Consider the following 13,631-nt stretch of genomic DNA (forward strand, 5'->3'; position numbering starts at 1 on the left):
GCTGGATACTGGTTCTGAGTTGACACTGATCCCAGGGGATCCCAAGAAACATTGTGGCCCTCCAGTTAAAGTAGGGGCTTATGGAGGGCAGGTGATTAATGGAGTTTTGACTGATGTCCGACTCACAGTAGGTCCAGTAGGTCCCCGGACACATCCTGTGGTGATTTCCCCAGTTCCAGAATGTATAATTGGGATAGATATACTCAGAAATTGGCAGAATTCTCATATTGGTTCCCTGAACTGTAGAGTGAGGGCTATTATGGTTGGAAAGGCCAAATGGAAGCCTTTAGAGTTGCCTTTGCCAAAGAAAATAGTGAATCAAAAACAGTATCGTATTCCTGGAGGCATTGCAGAAATTACTGCCACTATCAAGGACTTGAAAGACGCAGGGGTGGTGGTTCCCACCACATCTCCGTTTAACTCTCCTATCTGGCCAGTGCAGAAAACAGATGGATCATGGAGAATGACAGTTGATTATCGAAAACTAAATCAGGTAGTAACTCCAATTGCAGCTGCTGTACCAGATGTAGTTTCGTTACTTGAGCAAATTAACACATCTCCTGGCACCTGGTATGCGGCTATTGATCTGGCAAATGCCTTCTTCTCAGTACCTGTCCATAAGGACCACCAGAAGCAATTTGCTTTCAGTTGGCAAGGCCAACAGTATACCTTCACAGTTTTGCCTCAAGGATATATTAACTCTCCTGCCCTGTGTCATAATTTAGTTAGAAGGGATCTTGATCGTTTGGATCTTCCACAAAATATCACATTGGTGCACTATATTGATGACATTATGCTGATTGGACCAAGTGAGCAGGAAGTAGCAACCACTTTGGACTCATTGGTAACACATATGCGTATCAGAGGATGGGAAATAAATCCAACCAAAATTCAAGGACCATCTACCTCAGTGAAATTCTTAGGAGTCCAGTGGTGTGGGGCGTGCAGAGATATTCCTTCTAAGGTGAAAGATAAGTTATTGCACCTGGCCCCTCCTACAACCAAGAAAGAAGCACAACGTTTAGTGGGCCTATTTGGATTCTGGAGACAACACATCCCTCACTTGGGTGTGTTACTTAGGCCTATTTACCAAGTGACTCGGAAAGCTGCTAGCTTTGTGTGGGGCCTGGAACAGGAGAAGGCCCTTCAACAGGTCCAGGCTGCTGTGCAGGCTGCTCTACCACTTGGACCATATGACCCAGCAGACCCGATGGTACTTGAGGTATCTGTGGCTGATAGAGATGCTGTTTGGAGCCTCTGGCAGGCCCCTGTAGGTGAATCACAGAAAAGACCTTTGGGATTTTGGAGCAAAGCTCTACCATCATCTGCAGACAACTATTCTCCCTTTGAAAAACAGCTCTTGGCCTGCTATTGGGCCTTAGTGGAAACTGAACGTTTGACAATAGGACACCAAGTTACTATGCGACCTGAACTACCCATCATGAGCTGGGTACTATCAGACCCTGCAAGTCATAAAGTGGGACGCGCACAGCAGCAGTCTATTATCAAATGGAAGTGGTATATACGTGATCGGGCCAGAGCAGGTCCTGAAGGCACAAGCAAGTTACATGAAGAAGTTGCTCAAATGCCTATGGTTTCTACTCCTGTTACAATGCCATCTGCTGCCAAGCATGCACCTATAGCCTCATGGGGTGTTCCCTATGATCAACTGACCGAAGAGGAGAAGACTAGAGCCTGGTTTACTGATGGCTCTGCACGTTATGCAGGTACCACCCAGAAGTGGACAGCTGCAGCATTACAACCCCTTTCTGGGACAACCTTGAAAGACACAGGTGAAGGGAAATCTTCACAGTGGGCAGAACTTCGGGCAGTACACATGGTATTACAGTTTGTTTGTAAGAAGAAGTGGCCAGATGTACGATTATTCACTGACTCATGGGCTGTAGCCAATGGATTGGCTGGATGGTCAGGGACTTGGAAAGATCACAATTGGAAAATTGGTGAGAAAGACATCTGGGGAAGAAGTATGTGGATAGATCTCTCCAAATGGGCAAAGGATGTGAAGATATTTGTGTCCCATGTAAATGCTCACCAAAAGGTGACTTCAGCCGAGGAGGAGTTCAATAATCAAGTGGATAAGATGACCCGTTCTGTGGACAGTCAGCCTCTCTCCCCAGCCATCCCTGTCATTGCTCAATGGGCACATGAACAAAGTGGTCATGGTGGTCGAGATGGAGGTTATGCTTGGGCTCAGCAACACGGGCTTCCACTCACCAAAGCTGACCTGGCTACTGCTGCTGCTGATTGCCAGATCTGCCAACAGCAGAAACCAACACTGAGCCCCAGATATGGCACCATTCCTCGAGGTGACCAGCCAGCAACCTGGTGGCAGGTTGACTACATTGGACCACTTCCTTCGTGGAAAGGACAGCGTTTTGTTCTTACTGGAGTAGATACTTATTCTGGTTATGGATTTGCCTTTCCTGCACGTAATGCCTCTGCTAAAACCACCATTCACGGATTGACAGAATGCCTCATCTATCGTCATGGTATTCCACACAGTATTGCTTCTGACCAAGGAACTCATTTCACAGCCAGAGAAGTTCGACAGTGGGCCCACGATCATGGAATACACTGGTCTTACCACATTCCCCATCATCCTGAAGCAGCTGGGCTGATAGAAAGATGGAATGGCCTTTTGAAGACGCAGTTACAGCGCCAATTAGGTGGTAACAGCTTGGAAGGCTGGGGCAGAGTTCTTCAGAAGGCAGTATATGCTTTGAATCAGCGCTCGATATATGGTACAGTTTCACCCATAGCCAGGATTCATGGGTCCAGGAATCAAGGGGTGGAAAAAGGAATAGTTCCACTTACTATCACTCCTAGTGACCCTCTAGGAAAATTTTTGCTTCCTGTCCCCATAACTCTAGGTTCTGCTGGCCTAGAAGTTTTGGCTCCAGAGAGGGGAGTCCTCCTACCAGGAGCTACAACAAACATTCCATTGAACTGGAAGCTCAGACTTCCCCCTGGTCATTTTGGGCTTCTAATGCCCTTAAACCAACAGGCTAAAAAAGGAATAACAGTGTTAGGAGGGGTGATAGATCCAGATTACCATGGAGAAATTGGATTACCTCTTCACAATGGTGGTAAGCAAGATTATGTCTGGAGTGTAGGAGATCCCTTAGGGCGCCTCTTAGTACTACCATGTCCTGTGATTAAAGTCAATGGGAAACTACAACAGCCTAATCCAAGCAGGATGACAAAGAACGCAGATCCATCAGGAATGAAGGTATGGGTCAATCCTCCAGGAAAAGAGCCAAGACCTGCTGAGGTGCTGGCTGAAGGAGAAGGAAATACAGAATGGGTAGTAGAGGAAGGTAGTTATAAATACCAATTAAGGCCACGTAACCAGTTGCAGAAACGAGGATTATAAAGTAATATGAATGCCCATTGTAAATTTACTAATGCGTTTGCGATTGTACGAGGGATAGTTATATCATGTTAGGCGTATTTACAACCTTGTTATTGTTTCATGTGAACATGAGATATTATTTGTGTCAAGTTGACAAGGGGTGGATTGTAGTGGCTATTCCTGGTTGTCAACTTGACAATATTTGGAATGAACTACAATCCGGAATTGGAAGGCTCACCAGTGACCCTTATCTGGAGGCTTGGAGATCCTTATCTGGATCTTGGTTTGAAGATCTTGAGCCATAGTGGCTATGGATTCCAGAAGATTGAATCTCCGAGTTAAGGAACACACCTTTAATCTGGGCTATGCCTTTCATCTGGGATTAAAGGTGTGGTGGAACACACCTTTAATCTGGGCTACACCTTTTGCTGGAGACAATATAAGGACATTGGAAGAAGGGAGTCTAGCTCTTGCTCCTGCTCCTTCGCCTGCTTGCTGCGTGAGACTGAGTAACTGCTAGATCCTTGGACTTCCATTCACAGCTGTGACTGAACGATTGTTGGGAATTGAGCTGCCGACTGTAAGTCATCAATAAATTCCTTTATTATCTAGAGACTATCCATAAGTTCTGTGACTCTAGAGAACACTGACTAATACAGTGACCCATTTCCCAGTTGGAAGTCAGTTCCTTTGGAGCAGTCTGTCTTCCAGTCGTCTATTTCTCTAGTTAGAACTTAGTCATGTGGCCACATTTAGATCAGAGAAAGACGCAGGGCACATGGCCATGACCAATCCAAAAGAAATGTGCTGTGGGGAGGGGGTTGTTGGAGCAACCAGGCTTGTCTCCACCACACCATGGTAATACACAGTTCCCAAGGTGCTGCCACTTCTGCCTCTTTCTTCGCCCCTCACGTCAATACACAAGCCTGAGAGGACATTATACTATGGTCAACCTTGACTCTAGGTTACTCAGATTTTTTTTAAGTAAGCCTTATTGGAAATTTTGGAAATTCATGTGTTATTATCTGGGCATCACATCAAAAATCCATGGTAATATACCAAAATTCTGTGATGTCGTGGTTGACAAAGTGGGTGGCTGTGTTGATGGACAGAAAGCTTAGGCTGAAGAAACTGAAGAAAAGAGGACAAAGTGAAATTTATGGCCAGAACACTTACTTTAGACATGAAAAGAATATAAATAAAACCACTTAGCAGTTTCTTCTGAGAGTGTCAGCAGTACGTCTGAAATGGCTTTTACTACATACTCAGACTAGAACTAGCCTCACACTAAGGCAGTCCATTACCATGTCTCAAGGGGTACAAACTTTAGTGTTTTCTCTCTCTCTCTCTCTCTCTCTCTCTCTCTCTATATATATATATATATATATATATATCCACACAACGCACACCTGAGCAAGCCCGTAACAGAGGCTCATGAGAACACTAAGTAGTTGTTTTTTAAAAACACTACCATGTTTTCTAGTGGTTAAATAACTAAACTCAGTGATAAATAACTAAACTGCCTTAATTTATTTACAGGGTATGATAAATCCTCACTTGGTGTCACCACCACCACCTTATTGCTGTTACTGTTACAATAGCCAGACAGCTCTAACTGGCCTCTGTACTGCTAATAAAGGGCTCAGTACTCCACAGTCTCTTAAGGACTGCCTGACTCTGTCTCCCTGAAATGTTCTTTCTAGATCACTTGTTCTGATTCTGTCGGACTAATGCAAGCATTTTTGACAGGTATATACCTGTTCCAGTCTGTCTGTTTGTGTGTTTGTGTATGTGTGAGTGTGTTTGTTTGTGTCTGTGTCCATGTTTGAGTGGTGTGTGTGTGTGTGTGTGTGTGTGTGTGTGTATGTGTGTGTAAAGGGGCAGAGGGAGTTCCTACAACATGAGTCCAGTCCTGTTCTGGAACAACAACCAGAAGAAAAAATAAAGAGCTCCTGGCATCTTTTACTAGAATCTGGAACCCATTTTCCAATAAAACCCATATTATAGGTTATTTTAGATCCTGTAGTCCTATTAGAATATAGTGCAATTGCATTTTAGTTAAACATTGGGGAGCATCGCTACCCTCTATTAGGTTGTCCTAATGAGCTACAAGATCCAAGTAACTGAGCAACAGTGAACTCTGGGAATATCCCCGTAAGAAGTCAGAGACTCTCCCCCAGTTATGAGCACAGATAGATGGTAGACCCTGGAGACACTGAAGAAAATCACGATGGAGTTCTCTTCCCCCGAAGTTGCTTCTCCTCTGAGAGACGAAAGCAAGTGAGAGACAACCAACAGGGAGACAGTCTGCTCCGAGATCTTCAATCGCATGAAGCCAACAAGTGCTTCAGAGTTGCAAAATCCAACCAGAAGCTCCGTTTCCACTGTGCATTTGCATTGACCTCTTCCCTGGGGCTGTCTTGTGGTTCACAGCTCACAACTGCACAAGTGTAGTTTTGCTGTGCCACTGGAGCAGGTGGGCAGGGATAGAAGATGCTAGCTTTCACCTAGCTGTAGGGACATGGCAAGGCCAGGAGCCTAGGGAAAGCCTAAGGGTAACACAGACCTCATGCCACCCCTCCCCTGAGTGCTTGTCAGCACGTTGTCTCGAATCGCCTGTATCACTTACTAAAAATGTTGACTCTTGGTTCCCCCATCCCAGGCCTGAGAAAACAGAATCTTAGGGTGGGGTTAGCATTTGCATTGCTAATACCTTAGCGCCTTGTTTTGTTTTGTTTTGTTTTGTTTTGTTTTGTTTCTTGGCTGATTGACGGTTGAACATTGTTTCAAAGAAAGTCATCTCTGCAGGACTAGGCTCATCCTCTCCAACTTAGGCCAGACAAGGATAGGCGACAGATTCAGGGACAGCCCCCACTCTAGACTTGATGTGCCAGGGTGGTACCCAGAGGAGCTTCCCCCTTCTCAGAAGAGAAGGGGAGGGAGGATGGTAGGAGCTGGGGCGGGGGCAGGTCTGGGAGGAGGGAGGGCAGATATTGTAATGTAAAGTGAATAAATAAATGAAAAAAGAAAAGAATTATAAACAGATACACCCCCCAACACACACACACACACACACACACACACACACATCATCATCATCTCAGAGATGGAGATGGCAGAGTCCTGCTAAGGCACCCAGGAGTATTTTCCACGGAAAGGATCCAGATTGTTAGACTGGTCCCCAGCATGCTTCACTTCCATAACCCTAGCTACTGCCAGCCAGATCTGTAGGAGAAAACAAATGAGCCGAGAGCCAGGCAGAGGAGGGAGAAGGCTCTAACACCCTCTCCCATCCCTTTCTGGCTCCCCTTCCATCCCAGGCCAGCGCCGTGCACACACTGAAAACATGTCTAAGACATCTGGACCGAACCCCAGCATCTGTTGTAAGAAAGATGAGATTTCCAAACGGGGCCTCTCTGGAGTGGGATGGTGCCAAGAGGGATGGGGCCTCCCAGGTAGACATCGTCACGTGGAAACTTTAAGCCCCAGAACTTAAAACAAAAATATGCTCCTCTCCTTTCTTGGGGGCACTTGTTTCCAATGCCTGCCAGCAATGCCTTCCTACTGCCCCAGGGGGCATCTGGGCTCCTTGCCATCAACCCAAATCAAGGTACAAATGTCACTGGACATTGTGCTGGCTTGACAGTTCGAGATGAAATAGAGACTTTCTAGAGTGAGACATGTGCGCTCCTGTAACATGGAGGTAGTAACGGCTGCTTCTGGAGACCCTTTCCCCTCACCTTGGAGTCCCTGGGTGTTTGTTTGTCTCCATTACTACTGGATGTACAAGCATGAATAGCAAACTGATCAAACCATTGGTTTCTCTATTTGGGAACCCAGGCTATAAAGTAAAAACCATAAAAAGATTTGAATGGTGACATAAGACTAATTTTTCATTTGTTCATTCCTCCTGTTCCCACTTCAGTGCACCCCCTGCCCCCCACACACACACCACCACCACAGGATAAGGGTTGTCAGAGGGAAGGAAGGAGCCAGTGCATCACCCCAGGGACTTGTCCCCACCACTGGCCAGAGAATAATTGTATTTGGGAGCCTCGATGTGTGGGACCTAGGCATCTATTCCTGGAAATGCCCAGGCAGAAGGAAAGGAGTGAAGGGCTCTGGGGAGCTCTAGTCTCTCCTTAGGGCTCAGAACACTTCAAGAGACCAAGAAATATTCCTGGAACTGAAAATAACTAAGAAGTAGAGCATCTGAGTGGAACACAGGTGCTCAGATAGGGAGCCACACATCTCAGAGAATGTCAGTCAGGGGAGGCTCATTCCCTGGGACGTAGACACCATCCTAGGAAAGGGATTAAGGAGTTAAGAGAAACTTCCCTTCTAGAAGGCTTCCAAGTACCCTAAATATCATGTTAAGAGAAACATGCTGTGGTTGCAAAATTCTTCAGATTCAGTCCTCAGCTTAGCTTCTAAAAGAGGTCCATAAAGGGACTAGGATGGTGTATTAGTCAGGGTTCTCTAGAGTCACAGAACTTACGGATAGTCTCTAGTTAGTAAAGGAATTTATTGATGACTTACAGTCGGCAGCCCAATTCCCAACAATTGTTCAGTCGCAGCTGTGAATGGAAGTCCAAGGATCTAGCAGTTACTCAGTCTCACGCAGCAAGCAGGCGAAGGAGCAGGAGCAAGAGCAAGAGCAAGAGCTAGACTCCCTTCTTCCAATGTCCTTATATTGTCTCCAGCAGAAGGTGGAGCCCAGATTAAAGGTGTGTTCCACCACACCTTTAATCCCAGATGAAAGGCGTAGCCCAGATTAAGGGTGTGTTCCTTAAACTCGGAGATTCAATCTTCTGGAATCCATAGCCACTATGGCTCAAGATCTTCAAACCAAGATCCAGATAAGGATCTCCAAGCCTCCAGATAAGGGTCACTGGTGAGCCTTCCAATTCCGGATTGTAGTTCATTCCAAATATTGTCAAGTTGACAACCAGGAATAGCCACTACAATCCACCCCTTGTCAACTTGACACAAATAATATCTCATGTTCACATGAAACAATAACAAGGTTGTAAATATGCCTAACATGATATAACTATCCCTCGTACAATCGCTAACGCATTAGTAAATTTACAATGGGCATTCATATTACTTTATAATCCTCGTTTCTGCAACTGGTTACGTGGCCTTAATTGGTATTTATAACTACCTTCCTCTACTACCCATTCTGTATTTCCTTCTCCTTCAGCCAGCACCTCAGCAGGTCTTGGCTCTTTTCCTGGAGGATTGACCCATACCTTCATTCCTGATGGGTCTGCGTCCTTTGTCATCCTGCTTGGATTAGGCTGTTGTAGTTTCCCATTGACTTTAATCACAGGACATGGTAGTACTAAGAGACGCCCTAAGGGATCTCCTACACTCCAGACATAATCTTGCTTACCACCATTGTGAAGAGGTAATCCAATTTCCCCATGGTAATCTGGATCTATCACCCCTCCTAACACTGTTATTCCTTTTTTAGCCTGTTGGTTTAAGGGCATTAGAAGCCCAAAATGACCAGGGGGAAGTCTGAGCTTCCAGTTCAATGGAATGTTTGTTGTAGCTCCTGGTAGGAGCACTCCCTTCTCTGGAGCCAAAACTTCTAGGCCAGCAGAACCTAGAGTTATGGGGACAGGAAGCAAAAATTTTCCTAGAGGGTCACTAGGAGTGATAGTAAGTGGAACTATTCCGTTTTCCACCCCTTGATTCCTGGACCCATGAATCCTGGCTATGGGTGAAACTGTACCATATATCGAGCGCTGATTCAAAGCATATACTGCCTTCTGAAGAACTCTACCCCAGCCTTCCAAGCTGTTACCACCTAATTGGCGCTGTAACTGCGTCTTCAAAAGGCCATTCCATCTTTCTATCAGCCCAGCTGCTTCAGGATGATGGGGAATGTGGTAAGACCAGTGTATTCCATGATCGTGGGCCCACTGTCGTACTTCTCTGGCTGTGAAATGAGTTCCTTGGTCAGAAGCAATACTGTGTGGAATACCATGACGATAGATGAGGCATTCTGTCAGTCCGTGAATGGTGGTTTTAGCAGAGGCATTACGTGCAGGAAAGGCAAATCCATAACCAGAATAAGTATCTACTCCAGTAAGAACAAAACGCTGTCCTTTCCACGAAGGAAGTGGTCCAATGTAGTCAACCTGCCACCAGGTTGCTGGCTGGTCACCTCGAGGAATGGTGCCATATCTGGGGCTCAGTGTTGGTTTCTGCTGTTGGCAGATCTGGCAATCAGCAGCAGCAGTAGCCAGGTCAGCTTTGGTGAGTGGAAGCCCGTGTTGCTGAGCCCAAGCATAACCTCCATCTCGACCACCATGACCACTTTGTTCATGTGCCCATTGAGCAATGACAGGGATGGCTGGGGAGAGAGGCTGACTGTCCACAGAACGGGTCATCTTATCCACTTGATTATTGAACTCCTCCTCGGCTGAAGTCACCTTTTGGTGAGCATTTACATGGGACACAAATATCTTCACATCCTTTGCCCATTTGGAGAGATCTATCCACATACTTCTTCCCCAGATGTCTTTCTCACCAATTTTCCAATTGTGATCTTTCCAAGTCCCTGACCATCCAGCCAATCCATTGGCTACAGCCCATGAGTCAGTGAATAATCGTACATCTGGCCACTTCTTCTTACAAACAAACTGTAATACCATGTGTACTGCCCGAAGTTCTGCCCACTGTGAAGATTTCCCTTCACCTGTGTCTTTCAAGGTTGTCCCAGAAAGGGGTTGTAATGCTGCAGCTGTCCACTTCTGGGTGGTGCCTGCATAACGTGCAGAGCCATCAGTAAACCAGGCTCTAGTCTTCTCCTCTTCGGTCAGTTGATCATAGGGAACACCCCATGAGGCTATAGGTGCATGCTTGGCAGCAGATGGCATTGTAACAGGAGTAGAAACCATAGGCATTTGAGCAACTTCTTCATGTAACTTGCTTGTGCCTTCAGGACCTGCTCTGGCCCGATCACGTATATACCACTTCCATTTGATAATAGACTGCTGCTGTGCGCGTCCCACTTTATGACTTGCAGGGTCTGATAGTACCCAGCTCATGATGGGTAATTCAGGTCGCATAGTGACTTGGTGTCCTATTGTCAGACGTTCAGTTTCCACTAAGGCCCAATAGCAGGCCAAGAGCTGTTTTTCAAAGGGAGAATAGTTGTCTGCAGATGATGGTAGAGCTTTGCTCCAAAATCCCAAAGGCCTTTTCTGTGATTCACCTACAGGGGCCTGCCAGAGGCTCCAAACAGCATCTCTATCAGCCACAGACACCTCAAGTACCATCGGGTCTGCTGGGTCATATGGTCCAAGTGGTAGAGCAGCCTGCACAGCAGCCTGGACCTGTTGAAGGGCCTTCTCCTGTTCCAGGCCCCACACAAAGCTAGCAGCTTTCCGAGTCACTTGGTAAATAGGCCTAAGTAACACACCCAAGTGAGGGATGTGTTGTCTCCAGAATCCAAATAGACCCACTAAACGTTGTGCTTCTTTCTTGGTTGTAGGAGGGGCCAGGTGCAATAACTTATCTTTCACCTTAGAAGGAATATCTCTGCATGCCCCACACCACTGGACTCCTAAGAATTTCACTGAGGTAGATGGTCCTTGAATTTTGGTTGGATTTATTTCCCATCCTCTGGTACGCATATGTGTTACCAATGAGTCCAAAGTGGTTGCTACTTCCTGCTCACTTGGTCCAATCAGCATAATGTCATCAATATAGTGCACCAATGTGATATTTTGTGGAAGATCCAAACGATCAAGATCCCTTCTAACTAAATTATGACACAGGGCAGGAGAGTTAATATATCCTTGAGGCAAAACTGTGAAGGTATACTGTTGGCCTTGCCAACTGAAAGCAAATTGCTTCTGGTGGTCCTTATGGACAGGTACTGAGAAGAAGGCATTTGCCAGATCAATAGCCGCATACCAGGTGCCAGGAGATGTGTTAATTTGCTCAAGTAACGAAACTACATCTGGTACAGCAGCTGCAATTGGAGTTACTACCTGATTTAGTTTTCGATAATCAACTGTCATTCTCCATGATCCATCTGTTTTCTGCACTGGCCAGATAGGAGAGTTAAACGGAGATGTGGTGGGAACCACCACCCCTGCGTCTTTCAAGTCCTTGATAGTGGCAGTAATTTCTGCAATGCCTCCAGGAATACGATACTGTTTTTGATTCACTATTTTCTTTGGCAAAGGCAACTCTAAAGGCTTCCATTTGGCCTTTCCAACCATAATAGCCCTCACTCTACAGTTCAGGGAACCAATATGAGAATTCTGCCAATTTCTGAGTATATCTATCCCAATTATACATTCTGGAACTGGGGAAATCACCACAGGATGTGTCCGGGGACCTACTGGACCTACTGTGAGTCGGACATCAGTCAAAACTCCATTAATCACCTGCCCTCCATAAGCCCCTACTTTAACTGGAGGGCCACAATGTTTCTTGGGATCCCCTGGGATCAGTGTCAACTCAGAACCAGTATCCAGCAGACCCCGAAAAGTCTGATTATTTCCTTTTCCCCAGTGTACAGTTACCCTTGTAAAAGGCCGTAGGTCCCTCTGGGGAAGAACTGGAGAAAGGGTAACAGCAAAACCTTTGAGTGTCTTATCAAGATCCTTCCTCAGAGGAACCTGGCCACCCCTTCATTCAAGGGGTTCTGGATCTGCAAACTGTCTCAAGTCTGGAAATTGATTCACTGGCCGAGATTGCTGTTTACCACGATCTAATGTAGCCTTTCTTTCATTTGGCTGTTTACCACGATCTAATGTAGCCTTTCTTTCATTTGTTTGAGAATTTTTCTGCTTATACAGATCAAACAAATATGCAGTAGGCTTCCTATGTATTTCATTCCTGGAAACACCATGATTGGTTAGCCAGTACCAAAGGTCCAACCGAGTCATGCCATTATAAATTTCACCTCTCCTGTGCTGACCATTACTGGGTATGTTATTATAAACATTCTTTTGTCTACGCTGTCCATTATAATAACTAGAATCACCTTGTCTCCGGCGATTCAATGCTGCCACCTGGCCCTTGTTACCTCGGAATCCAACTAAACCCAGTGAATTTAATTCATCTAATTGAGCAGAAGCATCTCCAATGCTAAGATCTGGCACAAGGAAAAGGGAAAGAACAAAACCCTTCAAATGTGCTGGTGCCCCTCTCACCAATTTGCGTCTTATAGAGCTAGTGAAAGGCATATCTTCTGGACCTTCCCATTGTGGACAATTATGCTTTACACAATATATCCACTCTAGCATTGCAATTTCCCTAAGTCTTAAAATCCCTTCATCAACACTAAGCCACGGAATATCAGGCATCTCCAAGTCATTTCCAGTAGGCCATCTTTTGATAAACACCTCAGCCAACCATTCAAACAAACTTTTGACACCTTTTTTAACTATGCGAGCTTCCGTATTAAACCTAGAATCTCTACTCAGAGGACCCATGTCAATAAACTCAGCCTGCTCTAGTCTTATGTTCCTTCCACCCTTATCCCACACCCTTAAAATCCATTCCCACACATATTCACCAGGTTTCTGCTTGAATGAATTAGCAAACTCATTAAGCTCCTTAGTAGTGTAGCGAATTTCCTCATGGACTACACTTTCTACCTCCCCTCTAGGAGCCTGTTTTGCTTTGAGTCTGGTTACAGGTCTAGAAGAAACTATTGGTGGGCCGTGAGCAGACTCTGCAAAATTAATTTCCTCATGTGGGGAAGGCATTATTTCAAGGGGTGGGGCTGAGGGTACTACTTCCTCAGGTGGGGCAAACCCTTGAGAATCTGAAGATTCAAAATTCTCAGCTTCAACATGGTCTTCCCACACATCCCCGTCCCATGTTGTAGGATCCCATTCTTTGCCAATTAGAGCCCTTACTTTAACTGTCGACACACTCTGAGGCTGAGACTTGAATTTTCGCTGTAGTTCAGCCAACCTTACAATGAGAGTTTCTGTTTGATTTTCTGCAACTTGAGCTCTATTGCTACAAGAAAGAAGATTCTCCTCAAGGACACACTTAGCAACTTTTAGATCGTTTACTTGTGTCTGGAGCCTTTCGATTTTATCACACAACTCCTTCCTTTCATTCATCATTTTTTCCACAGATACTAAGAGCAGCCAGCCAGTAAAATCATTTTTCGATTTTTTCCCCATCTTGTAGAAAGCTTTGTGCACTGAATCACCTAATTCATTAAGAAAATCAAGGGCATTAGCTTCTTTAAGTTCGGAATATAGTTTCA

Source organism: Mus musculus, chromosome 13 (genome assembly GCF_000001635.26).
Source record: "Mus musculus strain C57BL/6J chromosome 13, GRCm38.p6 C57BL/6J".
In the NCBI taxonomy this organism is placed as follows: domain Eukaryota; kingdom Metazoa; phylum Chordata; class Mammalia; order Rodentia; family Muridae; genus Mus; species Mus musculus.